We start from the raw sequence: 17,797 nt of genomic DNA, 5'->3' as shown, positions 1-17,797 counted from the left end.
TACCGGAAGCTGCAATCCTTCAGAAACTGACAGAAAGTGCAAAATCTACATTGGTTGAACATTTTTCTGTCCAGCCTCTCAATTCAGCGGTTCCAAAAGACTTCATTGAAGATTTTAAGCAAATGAAAGATCTTGGTACTGACCAATTTCAAATCAAGAAACTAAAAGGTGTGAGCGAAGACTTATTTCAGGAAGAACTTGATCTAAAAGTGTTTCCAAATCTTTTCCCGAAAGGCAAATATGGCTTGCGTGACAAGGCAAGACCATTTCGGATTAGGAATGCAGAATATTTTAAATCAAGGCTTCTTAGCAGACATACTAAGTTTCGTCTTGACAAACAGTTTCTTTTTCACAGCTTCAAATTGCAAGAATTCTCTTACATGTGTAATAGCGTCGGTCATATGTTGCGGACTGTGAAACCAAATCAAAATGCTCTTAAATTTATAGACTGGCTTCATTCCCGTGATGGAGAGTTGTAAGCGACTTTGTTTTCTGTTCAATCAAAAATCAGAGGATCTCAGCAGTATTTTCAATCTCTTTCCTATAAAGTAAAGTCAATGATTGAGCAATTGGGTCCACCGACTTTGTTTTTGACAGTTTCATGTGCTGAGTGGTACTCTCCTGAATTTATTGACTATTTACGGACTGTCCATAAGAACTTACCTGGTGTGGCAAAAATGACCCCAGCAGAGTTGACGTGTCTAGATCCAATTGCAGTTTCGATACACTTTGACAAAAAATGGACACCTATGTTTAATGAGCTAATTTGTTCAAAGACAAATCCTTTGTTTGGTAAAATTAAGGATCATTTCTGGCGTATCGAGTATCAGAAACGAGGTGCGCCTCATGTACACTGTGTGTTATAATAAAGAACGACCTATTACCTGTACTAAATTTTATACGCCACTTAATTATAGTATAGGTTAGTAATTCAACAGATACCATGGCACTGTAACATTGTAGAGAGTTGTTCAATGGCTCACTTTGAAGGAAATTAATGGGGTTAAAAACTTTTTGTAATTAAAACAATTATTTTTATTACATTAATAAATTTTATATGTTATAATAAAGAACAACCTCTTGCCTATACTAAATTTTATACACCACTTAATTATAGTATAGGTTAGTAATTCCACAGATAGCTGGCACTGGCACTAGAACATGGTAGAGAGTTGTTCAATGGCTCATTTTAAAGCAAATTAACGGGGTTAAAAATATTTTGTAATGATCATATAATAAAGAATGATAAGATGCCTATGGTTTAATAAACGGTTATATAAAGGGGGTGTTAGAATAGCGTATATAAGGCAGTATCAAAATGTAAGATTATACAACATATTAATCTACTAAAAGTCGAGGGCTCGTACAAGGAACTAAGTCATTACATAGAAGAAGTGTCAAGTAGACTCTGTCGTAATAATAGTCAAGACTTCATTTACGGTGATAGCAATATTAGAGTTTCTGTGGATGAAAATACAATAATAAAATTATTTGGTGAGAGCCTTGATAAGGTAGCTAGCATCAGGGATGTATACCCCACAATGCATTGTGACAGTTGTGAGCAGATAAAGACAAAATACCAATTGAAGAGTCTTAAGATCCCTTTCAAATAAGAAAGGTTTTGATGTAATGATGGCCACGATTTTAGAACACCTACAACAGGACATACCCAAAGATGACAGAGAACAACTAATTCAATGTACAGGTTGGAAAGAGGATGTCATAGATTCATTCTTTGTCTGTGATTACTGTGCTGGGAAAATGTTGAAAAGTCAGGAGAATGTCCGATCAGTATTAAATAACCTTCATATAGACTGTACACCGGAATGTATAAAGTGTTTAAATAATTTTGAAATGGCAATGATTCGATTTGTAATGCCTTGTCTTACGATCGTCAGATTAGGGCAAGTAACTGCATTGAAGAGACCTAGAACAGAACTTGTTGACGCTCTTAAGGGGAGAATAGTATATCTACCTGTTGATGTGCAAGCAATCCGGGTTGCAGTGGTAGCTCGCAACCTAGTAAGAGACGATCACCTCCAATGTTAAGAAATATAAAACCCCCCCACTCCTAAAAAAAGAGTCAAATCAAAACAAAAAGTACACCATTAGAACCGCCTTGTCCGAATCCTCTATAAAGGAAACTTACCGCCCTTTGGCTTGAATAACAAAGAAAATATATTGGCTTGAAAATCAAGAAAATTGACTTTTACCTCGTTATTCTCCACAAACGGGATATTTTTTTCTTTCTTTTCCACAGATAGCTTGGCACTGGAACATTGTAGAGAGTTGTTCAATGGCTCATTTTAAAGGAAATCTCTAGATCTAGCGCTATTTGTACATAATTTTTTTTTTATTAATTTTTTTTACGAAAAACTTAATTTTTTATATACAATATTAATCAATGACGTCATAGTCTTTGGATGTAGTTAGTACATAAAGTCTGGATCATCGAATTAAAGCTGAAACTAAGTAAAGAACAATTATGCCTCCATATATTCACAGTGATCTATGAAATTTCCCATTACATCTATAAACTGTTCCACAGTTGCCGGTTCATACCTTGGAAGCTTTTCACTAAACATGCAACATTTCTTTTGGATATTACTATGAAGTTTTGCGAAAGCATCTCTAGCTGACTTTTCAACAAAATCCATTCTTTCAGAGATAATTTTAATCTTTAATCCGGGTTGCAGCGGTAGCTAGCAACCTAGTAAGAGACGATCACGTCCAATGTTAAGAAATATAGAACCCCCCAACTCCTAAAAAAAGAGTCAGATCAAAACAAAAAGTACACCATTAGAACCGCCTTGTCCGAATACTCTATCAATGAAACTTACCGCCCTTTGGCTTGAATAACAAAGAAAATATATTGGCTTGAAAATCAAAAAAATAGACTTTTACCACGTTATTCTCCACAAACAGAATATTTTTTTTCTTTCTTTTCCACAGATAGCTTGGCACTGGAACATCGTAGAGAGTTGTTCAATACAATAAAGAACGACACCTAGCCCATGTTAACTGAAAGCTTTTTCTTTCTCCTCAGCTATATGGGCATTCGAAGATCATAGATTGCTGTGTAATAGCTCATTTTAAAGAAAATTGCTACATCTAGTGTCTTTTGTAATTAAAAATAAAATATTTTTTAAATTAGAATCAATTTTGTCAAAAAACTGCATTTTCGATGTATTTTATTACTGTATTTTTTCAAAGATGTTTGAATTTTGAAAGTACATTAAAAGACGATCATTGGGATAAAAAACAATTGCAGATATTGGAATTAGTTAGCCGTTTGACTGTTTGAGGTTCGTCTCTTACTATTTCAAAGAAGAAAAAGCCGTAGGCTTTTTCCTGTTTGTTACTAGGTAGCTAGCAACCTAGTAAGAGACGAGCACGTCCAATATTTTATAATAAAGAACGACCTTTTGCCTATACTAAATTTTATACGCCACTTAATTATAGTCACAATAAAGAACAACACCTTGCCCATGTTAACTGAAACATAACTAGGGACTATGTAATTTCCATCAGTATCATGGCTGTAGAGATGGCTGAAAACTAGTTACAATAAACGACGATCATTGGAATAACAAACAATTGCATACATTGGAATTAGCTAGCTACTTGATTATTTGAGACTCGTCTCTTACTATTTCAAAGAAGAAAAGGCCGTGGGCTTTTTCCTGTGTTTAATCAGTTTATTATCATAGGCAGCGCGCTAGCACTGCCTGAGTAAATTACATCATGTTAAAGATTAATCAATGATTACAATAAAGAACGAACTCTTGCCTATACAAATTTGTATAGTAGGACATAAGGATCCATCATAAATGATGTTAGTCAAGAGGATCTCATTATAATAAAAAACGACCTCTTGCCTGTACTAAGTTTTATACACCACTTAATTATAGCATAGTTTAGTAATTCCACCGATAGCTTGGCACTGGAACATCGCAGAGAGTTGTTCAATGGCTTATTTTAAAGTTGTTAAATGGCTCATTTCAATGGCTTTTTTTCAAACCTGGGTTATTATTACAGCCACAACATAGGCTCCTATTTATAAAAATTAAATACTCAACTTAATTATATTTAATCCGGGTTGCATTGGTAGCTAGCAACCTAGTAAGAGACGATCACGTCCGATGTTAAGAAATATAAAAACCCATAGCTCCTAAAAAAGGAGTCAAATCGAAACAAAAAGTACACCATTAGAACCGCCTTGTCCAAAACCCCTGTATAGTAAACTTTCTGTTATTTGGCTTGAACACCAAGGGAAATATATTGGCTTGAAAATCAAGAAAAGTGGCGGTTACTACAACATTCTGCCTTAACGGCATATTTTTTTCTTTCTTTTTTTCTTTCTTCTTTTCCACAGATAGCTTGGCACTGGAACATCGTAGAGAGTTGTTCAATGGCTCATTTTAAAGGAAATTAATTGGGTTAAAAATCTTTTGTAACTAAAATACAAGAAAGAACGAACTCTTGCGTATACTAACTTGCATAGGTAACCGGGTTGCAGTGGTAACTAGCAACCTAATAAGAGACGATCACGTCTAATGTTAAGAAATATAAAATTACATTAAAGAATGAATTTTACCCCATAGTAACCGAAGGATTAAAATAATAGTTAGTATTATAAGAAACAAACTGTTACCTATATCCGGGTTGCAGCGGTCGCTAGCAACCTAATAAGAGACGATCACGTCCAATGATAAGAAATATAAAAACCCATAGCTCCTAAAAAATGAGTCAGATCAAAATGAGTCATGAGTCCGACAGTGCTATCTTTGTCGGAATATCATGGAGGAGATAACTTATCGAAATGGACGTCTTATTGTCCTTATGTACCTCTGTTGTATATTTTATTAATTATTGCGTGAGCCACGACTCAATTTCTATTAAAAAAAAAACAATAGTTCTAAATTCATTGGGTACGGAAATAGAAAGTGGAGAACTTGTATACACCATTTCTGCATGCATGTACGTTTTTACTCACAGTCTATCAATGACTATTATGCCAAAATTTAAAAGAAATGTCGTAATGTGGTATTTTCTACTTGGGGCGTATGGGAATCCCTTATGTTTTTTTCTCATTACCAATTTCTCTATTGTCTGGGGTCCGGTCATTTCTTAGAATCTGCCTTCCTGAGGAATTCCACAGGAAAAGAAAAAGAAGATGTACAAGCTTATTTTTATATGTCTTCATGCATGTACATAATAGCGCATGGAATTACACTGGCAGTAAAACCAAGGTTCAAATTCAATACTATATACTGCGTTATCTTTGGGTTTGTGATCGGAATTGTTACTGTATAGTGACTCGAACTTCTATCTTTCTTGTCAGAAGGAGAGCTCACTAGCCACTGCGCTACAGTAACTAGTAATACTTAAGTAATTATAGGTTTGATGATGCATCTGGACATTCCTCACGCAGTTACATCGGCAGGTTTTCTAAATCTAGTACAAAATTTTTTTTTTTCATTTCTATGACGTCATAAATAATTGGAATAGTTTCGGTAAAAAAATAAATTTTGGTAAAGATGAGTGTCTTTAAAAAGCACAGTTTTATAAAGCACATTACAATTGAATTTGATTATCGATAACACAGAATCATTTTTCGGCATAAATATGCCAAAAAGATTTGCCGAATAAAATGAAATTTATTTCATTTTATTCCATTATTTTGTTTTATTTTAATCGGTTCACTAATACTTGATTGCAAAAAGAAAGTATTATAGAATGTAATAGCATAGCCATATCGTTTGGACTAAGTATCGTGGTTATGGGGATTCCTGTTCGTTTTGAGTTTGAACATAGCTCTTTGTGAACTATTATTTTTTAATTAAAAAAACCTCTCAAAGTATTTTCTTTCAAAACCATCATAGTTTTCTTCTCTTTATAAACTTTTATTTTTCTGAATAAACGAAATAATAATTACCATTCCTGATTACATTAAAAGACGATTATCCGGGATGTAGCGGTAGCTAACAACTATTACAATAAAGCACGACACCTGGCCCATGTTAACTGAATCATAAATAGGGATTATGTAATTTCCATCAATATCATGGCCTTAGAGATGGCTGAAACCTAGTAAAGAACAAACCATTACAGTAAAGAACATTTCATGTTAAAGATTGATCAATGATGCCATAATCATAGTTTGTAGTTTCCGGGTTGCAGCGGTAGCTAGCAACCTAGTATGAGACGATCACGTCCAATGTTAAGAAATGTAAAAATTTACAGTAAAGAACGATCTCTTGCCCATAGTAACTGATATACGGTGGTTCTAGGGCTCGCTACAAGCTATCCAAATTGTAGCGGTATCCGGGCTGCAGCGGCAGATGTAATCAGGGTTGCAGCGGTAGCTAGCAACCTAAAAAATAGTCAGATCAAAACAAAAAGTACACCATTAGAACCGCCTTGTCCGAAACCCCTATAAAGGAAACTTACCACCCTTTGGCTTGAATAACAAAGAAAATATATTGGCTTGAAAATCAGGAAAATTGACTTTAACCACGTTATTCTGCACAAACGGGATATTTTTTTCTTTCTTTTGTTTCCAGAGATAGCTTGGCACTGGAACATCGTAGAGAGTTGTTCAATGCCTCATTTTAAAGGAAATCTCTAGATCTAGCGCCTTTTGCACTTAATTTTTTTTATTAATTATTTTTCACGAAAAACTTAATTTTGTATATACAATATTGATCAATGACGTCATAGTCGTTGGATGTAGTACATAAAGGCTCGATCATCGAATTTAAGCTGAAACTAAGTAAAGGACAATTATGCCTCCATATATTCACAGTGATGTATAAGATTTCCCATTACATCTGTAAACTGTTCCACAGTTGCCGGTCCATACCATGGAAGCTTTTCACTAAACATGAAACATTTCTTTTGGATATTACTATGAAGTTTTGCGAAAGCATCTCTAGCTGACTTTTCAACAAAATCTATTTTTTCAGAGATAATTTTAATCTTTAATTTTGAATATTTTTCGTAATCCCGGTAGAACATTCGTAAAATTTTTCTCAGTTTACAAAGATCAGCCTGTGCTTTCTTTGCAGCTTGTGTAAACTGCAAAAATATCCATGGTATCCGAGCAATAGTTTGAATACTTCAATACAAGCTGGAAAAATACCTTAAAATGTTAAAATTAGTTTTATTTTTGGTTAGGTTCTAACTACCCGATGTGGGATTGACTATTTATTTTCAGACCAAAAATTTACATTTTTTAATATATATTTTATTTTTCAGTTTAGAATCGCTAAAGTTATCCGGGTTGCAGCGGTAGCTAGCAACCTAGTAAGAGACGATCACCTCCAATGTCAAGAAATATAAAACCCCCCAACTCCTAAAAAAAGAGTCAGATCAAAACAAAAAGTACACCATTAGAACCGCCTTGTCCGAATCCTCTATAAAGGAAACTTACCGCCCTTTGGCTTGAATAACAAAGAAAATATATTGGCTTGAAAATCAAGAAAATTGACTTTTACCACGTTATTCTCCACAAACGGGATATTTTTTCTTTCCGCTTTTTTTTTCTGCTCAGCTAGCTGGGCACTGGAAAATCATAGAGAGCTGTATAATAGCTCATTTTAAAGAAAATTGCAACATCTAGTCACTTTTGTATTTAAAAATAAAATACTTTTTAAAGTAGAATCAATTTTGTCAAAAAAATTGCATTTTTGATGTATTTTCATACTGCAGTCTTTTCAAAGATATTTGAATTTTGAAGCAATAAAACAGTCCATGTAATGAACTCTATAGTAATAATAGCTACTTGTCTCAATAGTAACCGAAACTCCTGGAACCAAAATTTTCTTTTTGGCTTAATCGCTAAAATTATTATGTAAACTGCAAAAATATTTATGATACCTAATCAGTAATAGTAATTTTTTAATTTAAACAACAAAAATACATGAAAATTCTAAAATTAGTTTTGCTTTTTGTCTCCTGGAAGAAATTTTTTTTTCATCTCAGTTCAAATTTATTATTGTATCCTGGAACCAAGCTTTTTTGGTTTGTAACCCGTAAAGTACATATCTCCATATTATTGTCTCATAATTGCAATTATTTTAGTTTTCAGTCCAGAATCACTAAACTTATTATGTAAACTGCAAAAATATTTATGGTGTCTAACCAATAATACTAATTTTGTAATTCAAACAAGATAAATACCTGAAAATTTTAAAATTAGTTTTGTTTTATGCTAGGTTTTAGATACTCGACACGGGATTTTGTGTGCTTAATAATTTTAAACCTTGAAAAAATATGGTCTCACGCGAGTGGAAAAAAAGAAAGAATAACCAAAAACAATATCAAAATAGAACAATCCAAATTTCTACTAATAGAAAACTTTACTACACAAAAAATAAAGCTAACATCCTGAAATATCAGAAAAGTTTATTTAAAAGAGATAAAAATGCCACCAAACGCAATAAAGCTCGAGCACGCGTAAGGATTGCTACTAAGATGTCTTGTGATCCAGGATTTAAGAAAATGAAATATGACAGAGCAAAACAGAGGTATCTTACGGATCAGGGGGTATCGAGAAGGGAAAATTGAGACAGCGAAACAAAAGAGCAAGGAAAGGTATGATAACGATATAGATTACCGAAACAAACATAAGAAAAAAGTTGCTACCAGAATAATGGGTAGATACTGGGGTGACAAAAGCTATAATGAAAAAATTAAATTCTCTGCGAGGTTGTACCGAAGAACGCATAAGGACAAAGGGAAAAATTACATTCAGAAATACAAGAAGATGGCAAAAATGCAGGCTGATCTTTGTAAATTGAGAAACATTTTACGCATGTTTTATCGGGATCACGAAAAGTATTCGAAATTACAGATTAAAATTCTCTTTGAAAGAGCGGATGCTGTTGAAAAGTCGGCTAGAAATGCTTTGGCAAAGCTTCATAGCAATATCCAAAAGAAATGTTGTCAGTTTAACGAAAAGCTTCAAGGTATGGATTGGCAACTGCGGAACAGTTTATAGATGCAATGGAAAATGTTCGACAACACAGTGAATATACGGAGGCGTACTTCTTAGAAAATTCGTATATTAATTTTGGAAGGAGCAATTGCAGTTTATGTAGCATTACAATAAGGAACGAACTGAACCAATAGTAACTTGAGTAATAAATCAAACAGTTCGGGGTCATAATAAAGAGCTGTGTATCCGGGTTGCAGCGGTAGCTAGCAGCCTAGTAAGAGACGATCACGTCCAATGTTAAGAAATATAAAAGCCCCTAACTCCTAAAAAAAGAGTCAGATAAAAACAAAAAGTACACCATTAGAACCGCCTTGTTTGAAACCCCTATAAAGGAAACTTACCACCCTTTGGCTTGAATAAAAAAGAAAATATTTTGGCTTGAAAATCATGAAAATTAACTTCAACCACGTTATTCTCCACAAACGGGATATTTTTTTTTCTTTCTTTCTTCTTTTCCACAGATACCTTGGCACTGGAATATCGGAGAGAGTTGGTCAATGGCTCATTTTAAAGGAAATCTCTAGATCTAGCGCCTTTTGCACTTAATTTTTTTTTAATTAATTATTTTTTTACGAAAAACTTTATTTTTTATAAACAATATTGATCAATGACGTCATAGTCCCTGGATGTAGTTAGTATTACATAAAGGCTCGATCATCGAATTTCAGCTGAAACTAAGTAAAGGATAATTATACCTCCATATATTCACAGTGATGTATAAGATTTCCACTTACATCTGTAAACTGTTCCTTAGTTGCAGGTCCATGCCTTGGAAGTTTTTCACTAAACATGCAACATTTCTTTTGGATATTACTATAAAGATTTGCGAAAGCATCTCTAGCTGACTTTTCAACAAAATCTATTCTTTCAGAGATAATTTTAATCTTTATTACATAAAGGCTCTATCATCAAATTTAAGATGAAACTAAGTAAAGGACAATTATGCCTCCATATATTAACAGTGATGTATAAGATTTCCCATTACATCTGTAAACTGTTCCACAGTTGCCAGTCCATACCTTGGAAGTTTTTCACTAAACATGCAACATTTCTTTTGGATATTACTATGAAGTTTTGCGAAAGCATCTCTAGCTGACTTTTCAACAAAATCTATTCTTTCAGAGATAATTTTAATCTTTAATTTTGAATATTTTTCGTAATCCTGGTAAAACATTCGTAAAATTTATCTCAATTTAAAAAGTTCAGCCTGTGCGTTCTTTGCAGCTTGTGTAAACTGCAAAAATATCCATGGTATCCGAGCAATAGTTCGAATATTTCAATTCAAGCTAGAAAAATGCCTTAAAATTTTAAAATTAGTTTTATGTTTGGTTAGGTTCTATTACATTAAAAGACGATCATTGGAATAAGAAATCATTGTATACATTCGATTTAGTTATCTACTTGATTGTTTGAAGTTCATCTCTTTCTGTTTCAAAGAATCCGGGTTGCAGCGGTAGCTAGCAACCTAGTAAGGGACGATCACGTCTAATTTTAAGAATTATAAAAACCCATTACATGAAAAGACGATCATTGGAATAGCAAACCATTGCATACTTTGACTAAGTTAGCTACTTGATTATTTTAGGTTAGTCTCTTACTATTTCAGAGAAGAAAAAGCCGCAGTTTTTTCTGGTTTGTAATCATATAGCATAGAACAAACCCCAGTTGTAACTGACGTCATTACATAAAAGCTCGATTTAGTTCATTAAAACTGTTCAAACAGTTCTCAAAACAAAAAGTACACCATTAGAACCGCCTTGTCCGAAATCCCTGTATAGGAAACTTTCAGTCCCTTGGCTTGAACAGCAAGGGAAATATATTGGCTTGAAAATCAAGAAAATTACATTAAAATACGATCATTAGAATAACATACCACTGCATACATTGGACTTAGATAGCTACTTGATTGCGTGAGGATTGTCTCTTACTATTTCAAAGAAGAAAAAGCCGTAGGCTTTTTCCTGTTTGTAATGATATAGCATAAAAAGAAACCCAAGTTGTAACTGACGTCATCCTGGTTGTTAGAGTAAAGAATTTTAATAAAGATTCATTAAAAGACGATCATTGGAGTAATCCAGGTTGCAGTGGTAGCGAGCAACCTAGTAAGAGACGATCACTTCAATTGTCAAGTCTGGATCCATCCGCAGAAGTATCAAATACAGAGATAATGAACAGTATTGTCAAAATACTATCATGTCTGCATCAATCCGGAGAAACATCAAATACAGAAATGACGAGGCTTATCGCCTGAATACTATCAAGTCTGTATTGATCCATAGGCACGAGCGATGATTTGTGTCGGGGAAATCATATTCAAAAGAATACTGTTTACAATAATATGTTGAAAAGATACAAGGGATTAATTTTTTTTAGGAACAGATGAGAAAACAAGAAAAAAGTGATTAAATTCTACTAGAGTTTCTATAGAAGCCGCAGGTTGACGAAAAACACACAATTTGCTTCATAAGCCAGTCCAAGCACAATTCGACTCTGGCTAATAACAGACAAACCAGTTTATCTCAGTTGAGGATCGCAAAAGTTATTATGTAAAATGCAAAAATATTTATGGTATATGAGCAATAATTTAAGTTTTTAAGTAAAACTAAAAAGATACCTGGAAATTTTAAAATTAGTTTAATTTTTTGTTAGGTTCTAACTACCTGACGCGTGATTTAATGTGAATTTCCGTAACAAAAATCATTTTTTCTTCTTTTAGTTTTCAGTTCAGGATCACTAAAGTTATTATGTAAACTGCAAAAATACTTGTGATGTCTGAGCAATAATTTCAATATTTAAGTAAAGCTAGAAAGACACTTGGAAATTTTTAAATTAGTTTTATTTTTTGTTAGGTTCTACCTACTCGACGCGTGATTTAATGTGTATTTCTATAAAAAAATCAATTTTTTTCTTAATTTAGTTTTCAGTCCAGGATCACTAAAGTTATTATATAAACTGCAAAAATATTTATGGTGTATGAGGGATAAATTATATTTTAAAATTGGTTTCGTTTTTTGCTAGGTTTCAACGACTTGACACGTGGCTTTATGTGAATTAAAAAAAAAACAATTATAAAATAATGGTGTCGAAACAGATACACAAAGAAAAAGAGACACAGCTTGATCTGTTAAATTCAGACCTGTCTTGTAGCATTTGCAGTGAGTTATTCGTGAAACCGGTCAAACTGCCATGCTTGCATACGTTCTGCAAAACTTGTATCCTTCAATGGGAACAGAACCAAAAGAATTGCCCCTATTGCAGAGTGTGGTATGAAAAAGTGTTCGGTGAAGATGCTCTTTTAGCAAGCATTATAGAAAAACTCATTGGATCTAATTATACTGATAATGAAAAAAAAACGAAGAGATGAACTTACCAAGTCATATACTGACCTCGAAAAGCAACTTCTTTCGTCAATATTGGAACGAGCGCAAAAATATGGCTTGAGAAGAAGGATTCCTCGAAATCAGGGAGATATGCCGGAATAACTAATCGATGAGATGAATCTTATGTTCTCCGATGTCTCCGATTCTTCTCCGGTAAGATTTGAACCTACGCCTCCGAAGAGACAGGTTGCTAACACCAGTGCCTTTGACCCCTCAGCCACTCTGCCTCTCATAACTATATATGTGAATCCGGGTTACAGCAGTAGTTTACGTAAAGGACCGATATAGTTCATCATAAATGGTATTTGTCAATTTGGTTCTTTTAATATAATTATCCATTATTATGTAAAATGCAGTAATTTTTGGGGGGTTTTAACAAACAATTTATTTTAACTGAAACTAGAATAATTCCTGAAATGTATAGTAAGAGCGACTCGTCTCAATAGTACATCTAGTTCCTTCTCTAATTCAAGATAAAATATTTTTTAATGTTTCCGGGTTGCAGCGGTAGCTAGCAACCTAATTAAAAGACGATCATTCGCAGAACATATCATTGCATTTATTGGACTTAGTTAGCTGCTCTATTCCTTGAAAAAAAATACAGCAAAGAACCACATGCCAATGTTAACTTAAATAATATATTTACAATATAACTTCAAACACATATCTTTTTAAAGTTGCTTCTATAAGGTATGTTAGATAAAATCTGGGTTGCAGCTGTAGCTAGCAACCTAGTTAAAGACGACCACGCCCCATAGTAAAAACTAAAGTAACCCATAATTCCTGAAAATAGATTCAAATCTAAACAAGTGCACCGTTAGAACCGCCTTGTCCGAAACAGCCATATAGCAAACTTACCGTCCCTTGGCTTGAATGGGGAGAAAAAAACGGAAAAACAAACCTGCTTTCGATGCGGAATACCTTGGTTGCAGCCACTTTTCTTGATTTTTGGAACTGATATATTTTCCTTGTTTTTCAAGCCAAGGGGCAGTTACTTTCCTATATAGCAGTATTGGAGAATAAGGTTCTAATAGCGTACTAAGTTTTATAATGTGATTGTAGTTTTAGGAATAATGGGCATTTTTTTAACTATGGGCGTGGTCGTCTCTTACTAGGTTGCTAGTTACTTGCTGACACCCGGATATTTTGAAAAAAAACTGGAAAGCGAAAAAAACTGTCTTTCCTAGCTGATTAAGGAATGGTAACCACTATCTATCTAAGTCAGTCTTAATCCATTGTCTAAGCAAGGTTAACCATAAAAGGATGATGGTTTCATCTTTCAACAGAATAAGTTTAACAAAAATCACATTTTTTGGCATGTTTACTATTTGCATAAACAAGTTAAAAGCATTTTCTGTGAACAATGGATGGTCCAGACTCATCGTATTCCTGCTTAGAAATCCACATCTGTTGAAATGTTGAGAGGGAAGCTAAGATAGATCCACCGATCCATACGGTGTATTTACGCTCAGGAGGGGCAATGACTTTGATCTTCATGGTGGATGGTGCAATGGTAGTAATTTCCTTTTGCATTCTGTCAGCAATCCAAGGGAACATGGTAGAACCTCCAGACAAAACGATGCTGCCATAGAGATCCTTTCTTATGTCAACGTCACATTTCATGATACTTTTGTACGTTGTTTCGTGAATCCCGTCAGACTCCATACCGAGAAAAGATGGCTGGAATAAGACTTCTGGGCATCTGAATCTCTCATTACCTATATTCATGACCTGACCATCAGGCAGCTCAGAGTTTTGCTCAAGAGATGCTGAGCTGGCGGAAGTTGCCATCTCCTGTTCGAAGTCCAAAGCGACATAGCAAAGGTTTTCTTTCATATCACGAACGATTTCTCTTTCGGCAGTGGTGGTAAAGGAATATCCTCGCTCAGTTAAAATTTTCATCAAATATTCCGTCAAATCTCGACCAGCAAGGTCCAATCTCATAATTGCATGTGGAAGGGCATAACCTTCGTAGATGGGTACAGTATGTGAGACACCATCGCCAGAGTCAAGAACAATACCAGTGGTTCTTCCAGATGCGTAGAGGGATAGGACGGCTTGGATGGCAACATACATAGCAGGGGTGTTAAAAGTTTCGAACATGATTTCAGTCATTTTTTCTCTATTGGCTTTTGGGTTAAGAGGAGCCTCTGTGAGTAAAACTGGGTGCTCTTCTGGGGCAACGCGAAGTTCATTGTAGAAGGTATGATGCCAAATCTTTTCCATATCGTCCCAATCTGTGACAATTCCATGCTCTACAGGATACTTAAGTCTCAAAATTCCCCTTTTTGCTTGAGCATCATCGCCTACATAAGCATCCTGGCTGCCTGAATTAATCATCACTCCCGTATGTTTTGGACGTCCAATCACAGCAGGAAACATAGCTTTTGGGGCATCATCTCCTGAAAATCCTGCTTTACAAATACCTGATCCATTATCAATAACAATTGCAACTAAATCTTCTGTCATATTTTTTTCAAATGTCTTAAGTCTTACTATAATATGACGTTACAAGCTTAAGTACCGTATCGAGTTGCAAATTCCTAACAAAAATAAAACTAATTTTAAAATTTTCAGATATTTTTCCAGTTTGAAATAAAAAATAAAAAGTATTGCTCGGAAACCATAAAAATTTTTGCAGTTTACAAAATAACCTTAACGATTCTGAACTGAAAACTAAAATAAAAAATTGGATTTCTTTTCTACGGAAATATAGCACAAAAGATACGCACTTTAGAAGTTGAGCAAAAAAAAAGTTTGATTCCAGGAGACAATTATAACTTTGAAGTAAGAGATGGAATAAAACTTTTGTTGATGAAATTGAACCTACGACTAAACTATTTTAAAAATTTCAGGTATTTCTCTATTTTGAAACAAAAAAATTAATATTATTTCTCAGACACCATAAATATTTTTGCACTTTGCATAATAACCTTAGCAATTCTGAACTGAAAACTAAAATAAAATAAGAAATTGAAATTCTTTTCTACGAAAATGTAGCACAAAACATAGGGTATGCACTTTAGAAATTGAGCCAAAAAAAGTTTGGTTCCAGGAGACAATTATAGCTTCGAAGTAAGAGACTAAATAAAAGTTTCGTTTATTAAATCGAACAAAAAAAAAAGCTAATTTAAAAATTGTCAGGTATTTTCCTAGTTTGATTTAGAAAATTAATATTATTTCTCAGATACCATTAATATTTTTCCAGTTTGCATCATAATATTAGCGATTATGTACTGATGCAATTATAGCTAACACTATAATATCGCATTTACTTTTGTGCCATATATGGTTAGAGTCTAGTATTATGACATCATTCATCTATCTTATACATCATTGGACGTCCTGACATCAAGGAAAGGCTCAAATTGTTTACGTTTAGAAGACAAGTGACAGTGAGAATCTATATATAGAAGCCTGCCGCGTGCCAATTGTCGGGGCCTGGTGGCATTGGAAAAATTGAAGATTTTCATGTATTGAGAAATACATTAAATTGGTGAATTAGTGTAATAATCAAATATTTATGAAAAGATTCAGTATTAAAAGACATTAAATTGCCTAAAGAACAAAAAACTGGTAATTGCAAAAGATTTTATATATGTTTTAACAAGGTATTACAAAAATTCAAAAACCTCTGAAAAGAAAAACAAAAGTTTGAAGCTTAGTAGAAATTGTTTTAAGAAATCGGACTTACTTTAAAATTCAAATATTTTTGATTAAACTGCAGTATGAAAAGACATTGAATTGTGGGATAGCAAAGTTTATTAGAAATCATTATTAGAAATCAGACTTGCTGTAATAATCATATGTTTGATTAGACTCCAGTATGAAAAAAATATTTAATTGCGTAAAGAGCAAAAAACTGGTAAATGAAATTTTTTATATACTTTAACAAGGGATTACAAAAATCTGGGTTGCAGCGGTAGCTAGCAACCTAGTAAGAGACGATAACGTCCAATGTTAAGAAATATAAAAACCCATAGTTCTTAAAAAAAGAGTCAGATCAAAACAAAAAGTACACCATTAGAACCGCCTTGTCCGAAACCCTTGCATAGTAAAATTTCTGTCCCTTGACTTGAACAGCAAGGGAAATATATTGGCTTGAAAATCAAGAAAAGTGGCAGCTAATAAAACATTCTGCCTAAACAGGATATTTTTTTCTCTTTTTTTTTCTTTTTTGTATCCAGAGATAGCTTGGCACTGGAACATCGTAGAGGGTTGATCAATAGCTCATTTTAAAGGAAATTAATTGGGTTAAATATCTATAGTAACTAAAATAAATTATTTTTGAAAGACAATAAATTTCTCCACCAAAAACTGCATTTTGATGTCTTTTCACACTGCAGTCTTTCAAATATAATCTTATACCAGCGGTAAGATTTGAACCCACGCCTCCAAAGAGACTGGTGGCTAACACCAGTGCCTTGGATCACTCGGCCGGGCTGCCTCTCATAAATAAATATATATGTGAATTTGGGTTGCAGCAGTAGCTAGCAACCTAGTAAGAGACGATCAGTCCAATGCTAAGAAATATAAAAACTCAAAACTCCTAAAAATAGAGTCAGATCAAAACAAAAGTACATCATTAGAATTACCTAGTCTGAAACCCTACTAGATAAATAATGAATGTCATCATAGTTTTATACTAGAGCTATAACGTGAATAGAAAAACACGAAATTATATTGTTGTTTCTGAAGACGTCATGAAATAATACCATTGCGCCATGACGTCATACGCCGTGACGTCATAATTAGTATATAAGAAAAGTCAAAACTGTAAATTCTCTCATTCTTGATTAGATAATGGTTAGATCAAAGCAAGCTATATGCAAGTTGAAAAAACAGTACTACACAAACAACAGAGATAGTAACTTGAAAAAGAAAAAGCAAAGGTATTCAACTGACAAGGCGTATCGAGAAGTAATAATTGAGAGATCCGGGTTGCAGCGGTAGCTAGCAACCTAGTAAGAGACGATCACGTCCAATGTTAAGAAATATAAAAACCCATAGTTCCTAACAAAGGAGTCAGATCAAAACAAAAAGTACACCATTAGAATCGCCTTGTCCGAAAACCCGGTATAGAAAACTTTCTGTCCCTTGGCTTGAACAGCAAGGGAAATATATTGGCTTGAAAATCAAGAAAATTGACTTTAACCACGTCATTCTCCCCAAACGGGATATTTTTTTCTCTTTTCCTTTTTTTTGTATCCAGAGATAGCTTGGCACTGGAACATCCTAGAGGGTTGTTCAATAGCTCATTTTAAAGGAAATTAATTGGGTTAAAAACCTTTTGTAACTAAAATAAATTATTTCTAAAAGAGAATAAATTTTTCCACCAAAAACTGCATTTTCGATGTCTTTTCACACTGCAGTCTTTCAATCGTATACCAGCGGTAAGATTTGAACCCACGCCTCC

The 17,797-nt window shown here is 33.8% G+C and overlaps 1 pseudogene; it reads right to left on the bottom strand.

The window, feature by feature from the left end:
* Window positions 1-13,722: 13,722 nt before the first annotated feature.
* Window positions 13,723-14,850, bottom strand: LOC148947638 (actin, cytoplasmic pseudogene; annotated as a pseudogene).
* Window positions 14,851-17,797: the final 2,947 nt, after the last annotated feature.

The sequence above is a fragment of the Artemia sp. Qi Xiang Cuo genome, chromosome 10, assembly GCF_049724085.1.
Source record: "Artemia sp. Qi Xiang Cuo chromosome 10, ASM4972408v1, whole genome shotgun sequence".
Lineage (NCBI taxonomy): Eukaryota > Metazoa > Arthropoda > Branchiopoda > Anostraca > Artemiidae > Artemia > Artemia sp. Qi Xiang Cuo.
Note: the sequence above shows the minus strand (reverse complement) of the source record. Positions and strands in the feature narration are given on the sequence as shown.